The 13,848-nt window shown below is 41.8% G+C and overlaps 1 protein-coding gene across 1 annotated transcript in view; it reads right to left on the reverse strand.

The window, feature by feature from the left end:
* Positions 1-13,848, reverse strand: part of LOC131481333 (zinc finger protein 331-like) — a 233,183-nt gene that overhangs the window by 143,476 nt on the left and 75,859 nt on the right. The gene's annotated exons all lie outside the window — the stretch shown is intronic.

Below are 13,848 nucleotides of genomic sequence, written 5' to 3' on the forward strand. Positions count from 1 at the left end.
GGCATGGTTGCCTGTACTGGATATGAATGCAGCACCCATCCAGCACACGTGAGATCCAGGAGGGGAGGGGCAGAGCTGGCAGGGGGATTAAGGGCTGGTCCCCTCGCCAGACAGCTACTCCCACTGGAGAGTGAGGGCTGGGATAGAGACAGACCCAACTAAGCAAGGCTACAACACCTGTGCGCTGCATGTGGACTAGATCAGGGCCGCAGCATCAGCTGGCAGAGGTTGGCACTGGGGACTAATTCTGTCAAGCCAAATCACAGAACCACCTAAAGAGTGCATAAACCAGGACTGAGAGAGACCTGGTAGGGAAAAAGTGGGTTCCCCCTTCTTGGGTCACTATTCCCGTGGTAGGGCATGAAAACTAAGACAGGGGCTGGGATGGCTAGATAGAGAGGCACTCAGCAACATTTGTGAGGGCCGGAGAGTTGAGTTGGTTAGATGGAACTAAGCTTTAATACCCATTGACAAGTACCAGAGCCAAATGGAATGCGGGACAGACTGGTCTTCTGCTACACAAACTGGCAAACCAGGGTAGAGGGCGGGCCTGGTGGGGGTTATTGTGGGTCGCCCCGACTAGGCTGCAGCTCCCACTGGTTGATGTAAGGGCCGAACCAGACTGGACTGCAACACCCATTGGTTCCAGTGCAACTCGGGACCGAAAACAGAACCAACCCAGCAATTGCAACCACCAGCTGATCAGGGTGATGGACTGTGCCGGGCCCTGTGCTTGCTAGAACATACAAGAAACTAATCTGGGAATACCTCAAAGTATCTTGGGAGATCTCCCCAATCGAACTGCTGGACTCAGAACTCTAACCAAGAAAAGACAGAAGACAGAACAGGACAATCATTCATCTCAGCTATATGTTGGCAGCGAAATATGGGGCAAACGGAGACTTTATGATGGACCATATCAATCAGTGGGCAACCTCATCAAGTGAAACTGGCAGGGATTCATAACTGGAGAACTATTAAAACCACTTGAGCAAATATCTCAGAGCATGCCTCACATCTGGGACTTGGGGTGGGTGGGAGACTGGGTGGGGCTTCTCCCTCAATATCCCCCTTTACCTCAGATCCATGGTGGAAACAATATGGACATAATAGTATTACCCACTTCCCTATACCCCCTGAACCTTTATTTATTTATTTTTGTTCTTTAACCATAATTAACTGTGTAAAGATTGTCAACAACAATACAATAAAATAGATAACAAGAAAAAAAATTTAGAGCTCAAGGCAACCTGCTTTTGCTGTTGATATGCAAATTATGTGTCCTGCCTTTGCAGCTGGGGATCCAGATAGCTGATGGGACAGATGCATTAATTTACCTGCTTTTTAAAATGTTTCCTAGAGGAATTTTGAATTTGATTCACAAAAGCTAGAACATGTTCTGACCAACAAACAGACAGTAACACATTAAAACAATTTTAAGCAGTTTATACAGAAGATAAACATTAAGACACACATATGCACATGCACATGCACACACACACACACACACACACACACTTTTAAACACTTATAAAATTATTCTCAATCAAACTTAATAATAATTGTGTTCTTCAGAAACCAGTATCTGAAAAGCCATCAAGTAAATAGTCTTGAACAAAAACCTTAAGAAAAAAAAGTCATCGTTATGAAGTCTTTTCATCATCGCAAGAATGCAAATTTATACATTTTGACACGACAGAATTTTAATCCAATCAACCTGATTAACTGTCTCACAAAACGGGAGATAAATCCGTTGGCATTCTTCAGGCCTCATAAGAATGCCAAAGGAAGCCCTAGAATTGGAAATTTTTGAATTCTTGGATACCTTTTTAAGAACAACTAAAAAAATTCTGGAAGAAGGTTTTTGCTGTTATTAATTTAACACATTATAGATTAGACTTCGTTATTGACATGAAATCATTACTCAAATACCTTTAAAACAAAACAAAATCTTTACCAATTTAAAGCAATGAAAAGTTTGATAACCAGCAACAACACAAGAATGATTTTAAACCATAAAAATGCTCTATATACAATGAATACAACATTAATTTAACTTATACCTAGAAACAATTCAACAGTGAATTAAAATTTACTTTTATAACAAATTATTTGCAATAAAATTTCACATTTTTGAAAACATTACAAATAAAACCTTAAGAATTACAAGAGATGTCTAATATTACCTGTTAAATTCTAACTTTCCAAAAGTTGCCATGGGCCATGAATATGCAGATGCAGCTAGCCTGCCAAACATTTATCACAACAAAAGACCTTCCAAAGTACAATTTGCAAGCCTAGAGGGCAAGTTCTGTAAAATCTTTTTTTTTTCTTAACCTTTTCTTTCTGATCATACTAAAAAGATATTTAAAAGGTGGAAAACCAGGCAACAGAAAACTTAGGGTCAGGTAATGGAGGTCTGGATGAATCAAAAAGTGGCCACCTGTAGCAATATAAGGCCTGGCTAACAAAATCAGCATCCCAAGAACTGCTATCAGAGCAAAGCATTTAGCCAAGCTTCCAATGGGTGGGGGATCCTCAGAAGACTCACTTCCAGAGGCCTTTTCATTATCCTCTGAGTCTGACTCTCCTGACTCACTTAACAATCTCTGCAGCAGGTGCTGCATGCCCACCGTGGAGGATAAATTCCCCATTGCTCTAACCTTTTTCTGGTCACTAAACTGTGAACCTTCTCGTCGTCCACCATGAACTTTGTTTCTTGTTGCAACTCTGTGAACTTGACATGCATGTCCCCGCTTTTACAGCTTCCTGAGCAAAAAGCTCAGTTGAAAAGTACTATGTCAATTAATTCCATAATGATGTAAATTTTTGCTGATGGTATGTTGGAGCTTTCAATTGACTGGGATGATGCTCTGCTGGCTCTGTCATCAGACCAGAGAGGGTATACCTAAGAAGCCGTTGAACTTGACGGGACAATAAGATGCTGGACTCTATGTTTGGTATATGCTTGCAATGGGGAAATCTCAACTGAACTTGAGCTGTGGTTATGCAACAAGGTGGAGGAATCCACCATGGTGGGAGGGTTTGGGGAGGGGTGGGGAGAACCCAAGTATCTATGTAATTGTGTCACATAATACAATGTAATTACTGAAGTTAAACAATAAATAATTAAAAAAAAAAAAAAAAAAAAGAAAAGTAATTCCTGCTGTAAATGGCTCCCTGAGTGAACTGCTCAGCTGGTTACCTTTTTCTCACTTTTGTGGCTTCCTGAGCTGTTGGCTCAGTTGCTTACATTTATTTATTTATTTACTTATTTATTTATTTATTTATTTATTTTGCTGCTTACTGACTGAATTGGGTCCGAGTCACGGCACTAGTTATTGGGGTCTTTCGTCCCACAGAATAATTCACCTAACACTCCAGGCTCTGTTTCTTGAGGCACTTTATTTTTCCAACCAGTCCGTTTCCCAGCCAGTCAACTCGACTTCTTCTACCTCCTGTTTTTCTTCCGTTTCTCTCTGCTTCATCCCCCAGTCTCCTCGTCACCCCTAGTCTTCTTCTATCCGTCCGTCCATCCCAGTCGTGCCCTGTCCTCCATCTCAGTCCATCTGTCCGTCCATCTCAGTCCGTCCGTCTCCTTCTTCTTCTTCCTGTCCTGTCCCCCCTCCTTCCTGGAACCCCCACCGCTATATAAAATCCTAGTCCAATTAGCTTAAAGGTCACTGATGCACGCGGCAGGCACGCCAATCATAACTCTGATCACGCTTAGCACACGCACTAGGCATGCAGCTATGGGCCAATCAGAAGGCACTTCCTGAAACCTGTATACCTCCAAGTTCTGAGAGGAGGAAAGGTCTCAGCGCCATCTTAGGGCACACTTGCTGCACTACCAACATTTCCCTAATCTAGAGAAAGAAGTGGGAAACAACATCCAGTAGGGGCACAGAACTCCCAACAGGTTTGATCAAAAGCGATCTTCACCAAGACACATGATCATCAAGCTCTCTTAATGAAACATAAGGAAAAGAACCTTAAATGTGCACGTGAAAAAAATCAATTGACATATAAAGGAATGCCAATTAAACTCACAGGGGATCTCTCACAGGAAACTCTACAGGCAAGAAGAGAATGGAGTGATGTATTCCAGATTCTAAAAGAAAAAAATTGTCGGCCTAGGATAACATATCCAGCAAAGCTGAAAAATGGTACCTGTAAAATGTAATATTATTTCAACCTCTAACAACCTGTATCTCTTGCAAAAACATATTGTGATGTAATCAATGAAGCAACAATCAATGTCAGGCAAACTGCTTATGATCTACATCAAAGAACTGTGAAACTTAATGCACTTTTAAGACGCTATGTTTCGGGCCCAATGGCGTGGCCTAGCAGCTAAAGTCCTTGCCTTCAAAGCCCCGGGATCCCATATGGGCGCCGGTTCTCTTTGTCCTTGGGGTGATTCATGTGAACACCTCCCTGAGATGGTGCATAAAAATCCACTATTTGTACCATTTTCTTGGGTCTTTCCTCCTTTGGAGTGCCATGCTTCTACTAATTCAGGAATCACTTTGGTTCCTACTCTTAAATAAATCCTGCTTTGCACACCGGAGGTGTTCATATGATAATTCTCCCCTGTGAAACAAGAAATGATGTTGCTGCAGTGTTTAGCTTGAATTCCCTGCAAATCTAACCTGCCTGAGCCTGGAGTAGTGAGTGTTGGTGCTGCATAGCTGGCCTGCCCCAGAATTGCTTGCAGGCTGGCTATAGATGTAGGACATCCCACTGGAAGGACTATTGAAGAGACAGGCTGGGCGTGTTGTGTGGTTGGGGACTCCAGACATACAGGCTCTGGCCTCAGGGTCACCAGCAGACGAGACCCAGCCCTGGAGTGGCTGGCAAGCACACTACCTGCTGAAGGAGCAAGAGCACTACATAAGCTGGACTGGCTTTCAAGTTGTGACAGGTGGATAGTGGCACTGATAGGCTAGAGGCGAGCTGATGACGGCTCACTGAGCCTGACCCTGGATGGGTTAGTGCAGCAATGGGTGGGGCATAGTAGAGGAATATCTTCTCCTCAAGCGTAATTCAGTCTGGCCCTGAAGTGGGTGACCATTGCGCTGTAGGATCAGGGACACTGCCCAAGACATCTTGTCTATAAAGCAGATGTCAGATGGACAACAGGCACAGAGTGCACTGGCTTGTCGAGCTTGGCCCTGGAATAGCTATTGGTGGGCATGTTGGTCCCTTGGCTCACTGTAGTAACCTCTAGATGCTAGAGTGCATGATGTGTGTGTGCTGGGGATGCATGGGGGTGCCAGCTAAGCCCTCTTGACCCAGGAGTGGACTGTGGGCTGTGTGGAGTAGCTGTTTGAGCATACCTGCTCATGGAATGCCTGGCAGGTCTGTTGCACCCCTTAGGGTTACTTACCTGCTGGTGTAGATGCAACCAACAGAATGGGAGAAAAGTTTATCACACTACACAAGTGATGGGGGACTAATATCCAGGATTTACAAAGAGCTTCAGAAAACCAGAAACAATAAATAAATGAATAAATAAATAAATAAATAAATAAATAAAAACTTTGAAACAATGGACAATACAAATGAACAGACATTGTGCAAAACAACAGATCTAAATGGAAATCAGCATGGAGTGTGCTTAAAGAATTGCAAATAAATCTGCCACATAGGACAAAGGGTGCAGACATACTTGAAATGTCAGAGAAACACTGGACAGGGTAAAAAACAGAGAGCAGATTGCAGAAAAACATAGGTGTCAGGCAGTCAACACGGATGTACCTGAAGACCCCCTTAACACGGGGAAGAGACAACAGTGGTGGAGTGGTGTTACAGGGTACAGAAAACCTACCAGCCACAGGTGAGCTGTAACGTAGATTTCAAAATCACCCAGGAACAGCACAGGGAACAAACACTGAAGTGGGCAAGTTTCCAACTAGTCACATCCAGCTGATTCCACGTTGAGGACAGCACCAGCTTACCATCCTACATAATCTGTGTGGTCCCCAGATCAGAAGGCCAACAGCACCACTTCCCTGGCAGTGCCCCGCTGGAAACCATCTTGTGTATTTAGATATCAGTGCCCACTGGGCATCATCCTGTGTTTGGATAAGAGCAGTGCTGCTGACAAACCAGTTATTTGGGACAGTTGGCGTGTTCCTAAGTCAAATGATTGAACTTTGCTTGAAATTGATTTGCAGATCTCTTGGCAATATATCTTAGAAATCCAAACTAAGGAGCAAAAATCCACCAAACAGGCTTACAATGTCAAAAGTTAAAAGATGAGACAGAGGCACAATAAATGTTCCAGAAGGCTCCTCAGTAACACAGCAAAAGCCTCTATCACCCTTAGAATTAACTGAGGAAAACATTGAAAAAATAGGGAACACAGAACTCAGGAAACTTAGTATAAAGCTTCTGACCAACACTAAAAAGCACATAATACAGGAGTTCAAAGAATTTAAAGAATTTGACACAGAGGAAAGGAATTAAATGAAAGCTGACATTTCAGAAGTTAAAATTACAGTAGAGCAAGAAATGAAAATATTTCCTGTCACCAGGGGAAACAAACAAACAAAAGCTAGAATAGAGCCAAGTCAAGGTTAAAAAAAAAAGTATCCAAGAATATAAAAATACAATTAACAGGCCCAACATAAGAATTATGAGAAATCCAGAAGACACAGAAAGAGAAGTTGGCATTTAAGGATTATTCATTGAAGTAATAAATGAAAACTTACCTAATCTAGAGAAAGAATTGGGAAACAGCATCCAAGAGGGGCACAGTACTCCCAACAGAGTTGATCACCATGATACATGATAAACAATCAAGCTTTCTCAGTTGAACATAGGGAAAAAAATCCTTAGATGTGCATGTGAGAAAAATCAAGTGGCCTATGGAGGAACTCCAGGCAAACTCACAGCTGGCCTCTCAGAGGAAAGGCCACAATTGGGAAGATAATGGAGTGACATATTCCAGATTCTAAAAGGGTAAAAGTGTCAGCCCAGAATAACGTATCCTACAAAGTTCTCCTTTGTCTTTGAAAATGAAATAAAATTCTTCCACAGTAAAGGAAAATTCCAAATATTCAAATCCTCCAAACCTGCCTTACAGCTGATATTGAAATATGTTTTAGTGAAAGAAGAATCAAAACCAAAGTCAAAAGTGGAGAACATCTCACTAAAAGGGTAACTGAAGACTAAATCAAAGGCTTTTGATCTCATTAACAAAGATCAGAGGAAGCTGAAAGTGAAAGGATGAAGATATTCCAAACAAATGGTAAGGAAAATTTTGCAGGGATAGCCATTCTTGTAATAGAATGTGAGAACATTAAAAGAGATGAAGAAGGATACAATATAATGTTCAAAGGATCCATTCACCAAGAAGCGGTCACCGTAATAAATATATATGCGTCAAATGCCAAGACATCTGGCTGTGTCACCATAATAAATGTATATGAGCCAAATGCAAAGACATCTGGTTATGTGAAACAAACATTAATGGACATAAAGGGAGAAATAGATTCCAACATAATCATAATGGGTGAAGTTAATACCATATTAATGTCAATGGACAGATTAAAAAAAGGAAAAACTCAGCAAAGAAAACACAACTCACTCAAACTCTAGAACAAGTGGACTTAGTTGATATCTACTGAGCCTTTAATTCTATACAAGAGAATACACTATTTTTGTCAGTGCATGGAACCTTCTCCAGAATTGACCACATTATAAGCCACAAAGTAAGCATCACCAAATTTTTAAAAATCAACAATATACCATGCATGTTTTCAGACCTTGGTGGAGTGAGGCAAGAGATCAAGAAGCCAAAACACATAGGAAAACTTGCAAACACATGGAGACTGAATTATGTTACAAAATGAGCAATGGGTTAGAGAGCAAATCAAAGGGGAAATTTTTTTAAAAGCCTGAAACAAGTGAAGGCATCAACACAACAGATCAAAACATCTGGGCACAATCGAAGCAATGGAAAGGGCAATGTTCATCTCAATGATTGTGTTAAGAAACTATAAAAGCATCAAGTAAATCTCTTAATCTTACAATTGTAGGAAATAGAAAAGCAATAGCAAAGCAATCTCAAGATTACTAGGAATAAAGAAATAATCAAAATAAGCGAGGAAATAAACCAAATACAGACCAAGAGAAATGTACATAACAGAAATGAATAAAAGAGCTGGTTCTTTGAGAAACATCAACAAAATGGACTCCCCACTAGCCCAACTAATAAAAAAGGGGGAAAGAGAAAATATGCATCAAGAGCATCAGAGAAGAGAAAGGAAACATAACAACAGACACGTGAAATCTACAGAGAAGTATTAGGAACTATTATAAGCAACTGTATGCAAACAAATCAGAAGACGCAGTAGAGATGAATAGATTCTTGAACACATACAATACACAAAAATTGAATCAAGAAACAATCAACAATCAAAATAGATCTACAATATGCACTGAGATTGAATCACTAACTAAAGCCCACCCAACCAAGAAATATCCTGTACAAGATGGCTTCACTGCTGAATTTTGCCAAACATTTAAAAGGATATTACCCCAATCTTCCACAAACTTTTCAAAACAATAGAAAGAGAGGCAATTCTTCTAAACTTTTTATGAAGCCAATACCACCTTAATACAAAAGCCAGGTAGAGACACAACAGAAAAAGTGAACTACAGACCAATATCCTTGATGAACAGTGACAGAAATTCTCAACAAAATGCTAGACAAGAGGATGCGACAGTTCAACAGGCAGATCATTCTCACCGACCAGGTGGGATACATCCCAGGTGTGCAGCGATGGTTGACCATTCACAAATCAATGTGATACATCACATCAATGGAATGAAAAACAAAACCACATGATCATCTCAATAGATGCAAAGATGGTATTTGATAAAATGCAGCACCTTGTCATGTTAAAAACCCTAAGCAAGAGAGGCATAAAAGGAACATTCTACAACACAATACAGTCAAAGCAATTTATGAAACACCCTAATACAAGCAGCATTCTAAATGCGGAAAGATTGGAAGCCTAACCACTAAAATCTGGACTAGATTTTATCTGGATTTTAAAAATTTTTCATCTGGATTTTAAAATTTTAACTAGATTTTAAAATCTGGAACTAGTGTAGTGGTGAACTGTCACCACTGCACTTCCATATAGTATTGGAAGTCCTTGCCAGAACTATTAGGCAAGAAAAGGTAATTAAATGAATTCAAACTGCAAATGAGGAACTAAATTACCTCTATTTGCAGATGACATAATTTTCTACACAGGAGAACCAAAAAACTCAGTGAGGACACTACTGAAACTCATACAAGAGTAGGGCATGGTAACAGGATACAAAATTAATGAAAACAATCAAGGGCACTAGTATACAAAAATCTTCATTCCTAAGAAATTTTAAGTATACGGCCTGGTGCAACAGCATACTGGATGAAGTAGTGACCTTGATTTTGCCAGGATCGAATATGGATGCCAGTTTTAATGCTGGCAGCCCTTTTTCCTTTCAGCTCCCAGCCTATGGCTATGGAATGCAAACGAGGGCAGCCCAAGCATTGGGACCCTGCACATGCATGAGAGACCCTGGGGAAGCTCCTGCCTCCGAGTTTCAGATGGGCTCAACTCCATTGCAGCCACTTGGGGAGAGAACAATTGGACAGAACATTTTTGTCTCTGTCACTCCTCCTCTCTGTATGTCCACCTTCCCGATTAAAATTTAAAAATCTTAGAAAAAAAGAAATTGCAACTATAGCCTCCTTTAAAATAATGGAGAGGAATCTTAAATACCTAGGAATTAAGTTACAATATATGTAAAACACCTCTATAATGAAAACTATAAATCAATAAAAAAGGAAATAAAAGAAATCTTTGGAAAAGGGAGAAACGTACCACGTTCCTTCACTGGCACAGTAAACCACGTTCCTTCACTGGCACAGTAAACATTATCAAAATTGCCATATTATCAAAAATAACATACAGGTTTGATGCAATACCAATCAAAATCCCAACAACATTCTTCTCAGAAACAGAAAAGATGATACAAATGTTCATCTGAATCACATGAGACCATGAATAGCCAAAGCTATCCTGAAGAATAAAAATCAACCGAAGGGAATCTCAGGTCCAGATCTCAAGACATACTACAGAGCAGGGTTCAACAAAATAGTCTGGTATTGGTACAGAAATAGAGATCAGTGGAACAGAACTGAAACCCCAAAAGGAGCCCACACATGTAGTGCCAACTAATCTTTGACAAGACAACCGAAAATAGTCTAGGTAAAAATCCTGGTCTATTCAACAAATGCTGTTGGGACAAGTGCATAGTAAGTTGCAGAATAAGAAAACAAGACCCATACCTGTCAAATTACATGCAAATAATCTCTAAATGGATCAAAGAGCTAAATCTATACCAAGTAATCATTAAACTGTTAAAGGAAAACATAGGAAGCACTCTCCAAGCAATAGGAACAGAGAAAGATTTTTTAGAAAAGATACCAAAAGCACAGGTGAGTCATTAGTTAACATCCTGTAGCAGATCTGAGAACCAGCATGTGGAGAAGGATCAGTGCTGTATCAGGCTACAACAATAGGTAATTCACATCAGGGCTGAGACAGGGGACATGCTGTTCCTAGATAGGTTTCAGCACACAGCAACATGAAGTGAAGTTACAGGAGATTCGACTGAGCCAGGCTGCAATACATGCTGGTGGAAAATGAGTGGAGGCAAGCCATGGCAGTCAGGGGATGTTGGTTCTGGACACATGATCCCTGAGTGCAGGAGATCCATTGGGGCCCTGGTAGCCTTGTCTAGGCCCTTGGGCACAGTTGTGTTGAGCCCAGTTTATGAGCCCCAGTGGCTGTATGTGTGGCGGTTTATGTTGCTTGGCGTGGGTCCTTGGCTGGCCAGTGCAATGGGTCCTGGGTCTGCGAATCCTGGGAGTAGACAGTGTGACAGGCCCCAGGTCACCTGGCTTGGATATTTTACATGCCTGCATAGTGGTGCTAGCTCAGTGAGTGCTGAGGGTGGGGCTCCACTGGGGCAGCATTGACTGGCTCGAGGTCTTGGTGCACTTGCAAGAACAGGTCCTCCTCAGTTGAAAAGGAGAATTGGACAACTGGCCCGGCTCCACCTGGAGATGGAAGCCCACTGAGGCTCAGAAAGCACATCTGGACCATCCAAGAGAAAGGAGGAGAGAAGAGATTGAATAAATATCCCAGCCATACAATGACAGCAAATATTAGGGAGAAAGGAGACTCCAAGGTCAACCATGACAGCCAATGAACATTGAACAGGTTCCATCTTGCTTGAATTGGTGAGATGGACATCATTTAAGAACTATCAGAACCACCTGGACAGAAACTGCAGGGCCTCATCTCCCAAGGTTTAACTCCACAGTTTAGCTTGTTGTTCAAGGGGTAAAATGATGCACAATCTTGGCCTGATACATTTAGTTCTTGGCTTAAGCACAGGTTCCTGCTTCCCTGCTTCTCGTTTTACAGGATGCCCCTGGGGGTCTTAGGAGCTGCTAGCGCATTGGAAAAGTACTGGGAGGAACAAGAGAGTATAAAAGGCAGGCTAAACTTCAGTAAAGTGGCATTCTTTTAGCATGAATGGCCCAGTGTGTGTTCTCTTCTTTGTAACCCTGGTCCCTCCGCTCGACTTGGAGCATATGGCAACGTGAGTGTTGCTGACAGAAACCTTGGATTGTGTGCCACATTGACAACCTGGTTTGGTATCAGGGGCCCAATACACATCCTGAAGTACTAGGATGGTTGGGAGGCCTGGTATAGCTTCTCTGAATATCATTTAACCCTGACCTAAAACAGGAAGGAGAAATAGAAAATTTGGAAATGATCACACCAATTTCTCCTTAATGATCTAATACACACACAGACAATACACAGAAACTCAACTCATGAAAAAAAAAATGATTAGGTCATACTCCTGCAGTCCCACCCACCTCTCGATGTTGGAGGTGGGTGGAGCCTAGGCCTGCCTTGTTCCCAAGGTGTCTGCTCCCAGTGTATTCACCAGGAAGGGTGAAACCTCTTGTGTCCAGGCAGGCCAAGGCCCAGCTCATCAAATGCTCATAGTGGCTGAATCTAGGGTTCCAAGCATGGACTCCAATCTGGTTCAGGTCCTCCCAGGAACAGCAAGTGTATGTGAGGATAGAGAAACTATGTAGATTTCTACTAAATACCAGTTGCTCACATTTAGGAGGTGGATACAGAAACTGGATCTCAAAGTCATTTTTTGTAATGTATCCTTTTAGTGACAGAGAAGTTTTATTTGCAAAGTGATCATGTGAGCAGGGGAAGAGGAGGGAAGGGGAAAGCACTTCTTGAGAGAAAACTAGGTGGTGGTGTGCTTCTTGAATTTGGAGACACCCAGTTAGTAACTTGAATGTTGTCCCAACCCTTGTTTACTGAAGCAGTATGTATATGTGGAGAAAAGGACCCACTCCTCTATTTTCTCCCAATTCCTGTGAATCCCATCCTTTCACCCTATTCCACACATTTCTCAAATGTAACTACAAAAATCAAAGGATGTTAGGATGCTGTGAGAGACTGGGAATATTTTAAAACAGGAAGTGTAAAAAATTGAATAAATCTCACTGCTGCAGGAAGCTCTCTGAGGAGTGTCCTACTGAGGACCTGAGCCACGAGCTGATAAGCAACAATAGCAAAGAGTTTACAGCTGGGGGCTCACAAGAGCAATATGGTGGTAAGCAGGTAGATGTGTGGAACTTCATTCTGTAGTTTAAGTAAAGTACTAATTACACAACACATTTTTAAAAAAGATTTATTTATTTTTATTACCAAGTCAGATATACGGAGAGGAGAGACAGAGAGAAAGATCTCCCATCCGATGATTCACACCCCAAGTGAGCGCAACGGCCAGTGCTATCCTGATCTGGAGCATGGAGCCTGGAACCTCTTCCAGGTCTCCCACATGCATGGAGGATCTCAAAGCATTGGCCTGTCCTCAACTGCTTTCCCAGGCCACAACCAGGGAGCTGGATGGGAAGCAGGGCTCCCGGGATTGGAACCGTCACACATATGGCATTCTGGCACGTTCAAGGTGAGGACTTTAGCCACTAGGCCACATCACCGGGCCCTACATGACACATTTTCCAAAAAAAAAAAAATAAAAATAAAAAATTGCCTCTCTTACTCTTACTCAGTGCTCATCATTGTTGGTCTTGATAGGGCCTCAATTCTAAATATTAAGTAGTAGAAGTGCTCCAGGTTGCCGCACATGAGATTCAAGTCAATGGGCTTCACATTTCCCTCAACACTAGTCATGGGACCCACTCTCTAATTTTCTTTTTTTCTTTGAAAATCTGAATTATAGTGAGAAAGACAGAAGCAGGGAGATATCTTCTGTCCACTGGTTCATTCTCCCAATGGCTCAATTGCAGTAGCTGAGCTGTTGTGAAACCAGAAGCCAAGAGCAAAACCATGGTGGATTGGCTAGGATCTCGGACAGCTTACCGACTATGTGACAATGCTGGTCCTGGTGCTCACTCTTACAATTGAAAGACTTCAGGCAAAGGTTGACATCTAAGAGCTCATACAATGGCAAGAAACTTACTGTGAGAAGCCATGATACATGAAATCAGTGTGAATCTGAGCAGTAGTAGTGGCAGCTAACACATTAACTCCACCTGAAAGAGGAACTCCAAGAGTCTGATGTCAGACAATTCTTTTGTCTCTGAGATATGCCTCCTAGAGTCTTGGCTGTTTTTTGACCAGCAGGCTGAAGATTCCTGAGGGCCATGACAATGGTGTAGCTTGGCTGCAGAACCACCAGAGACAAACTGGTGAGGGATACCCATTTATTGGGAAG

The sequence above is a fragment of the Ochotona princeps genome, chromosome 10 (genome assembly GCF_030435755.1).
Source record: "Ochotona princeps isolate mOchPri1 chromosome 10, mOchPri1.hap1, whole genome shotgun sequence".
NCBI lineage: Eukaryota > Metazoa > Chordata > Mammalia > Lagomorpha > Ochotonidae > Ochotona > Ochotona princeps.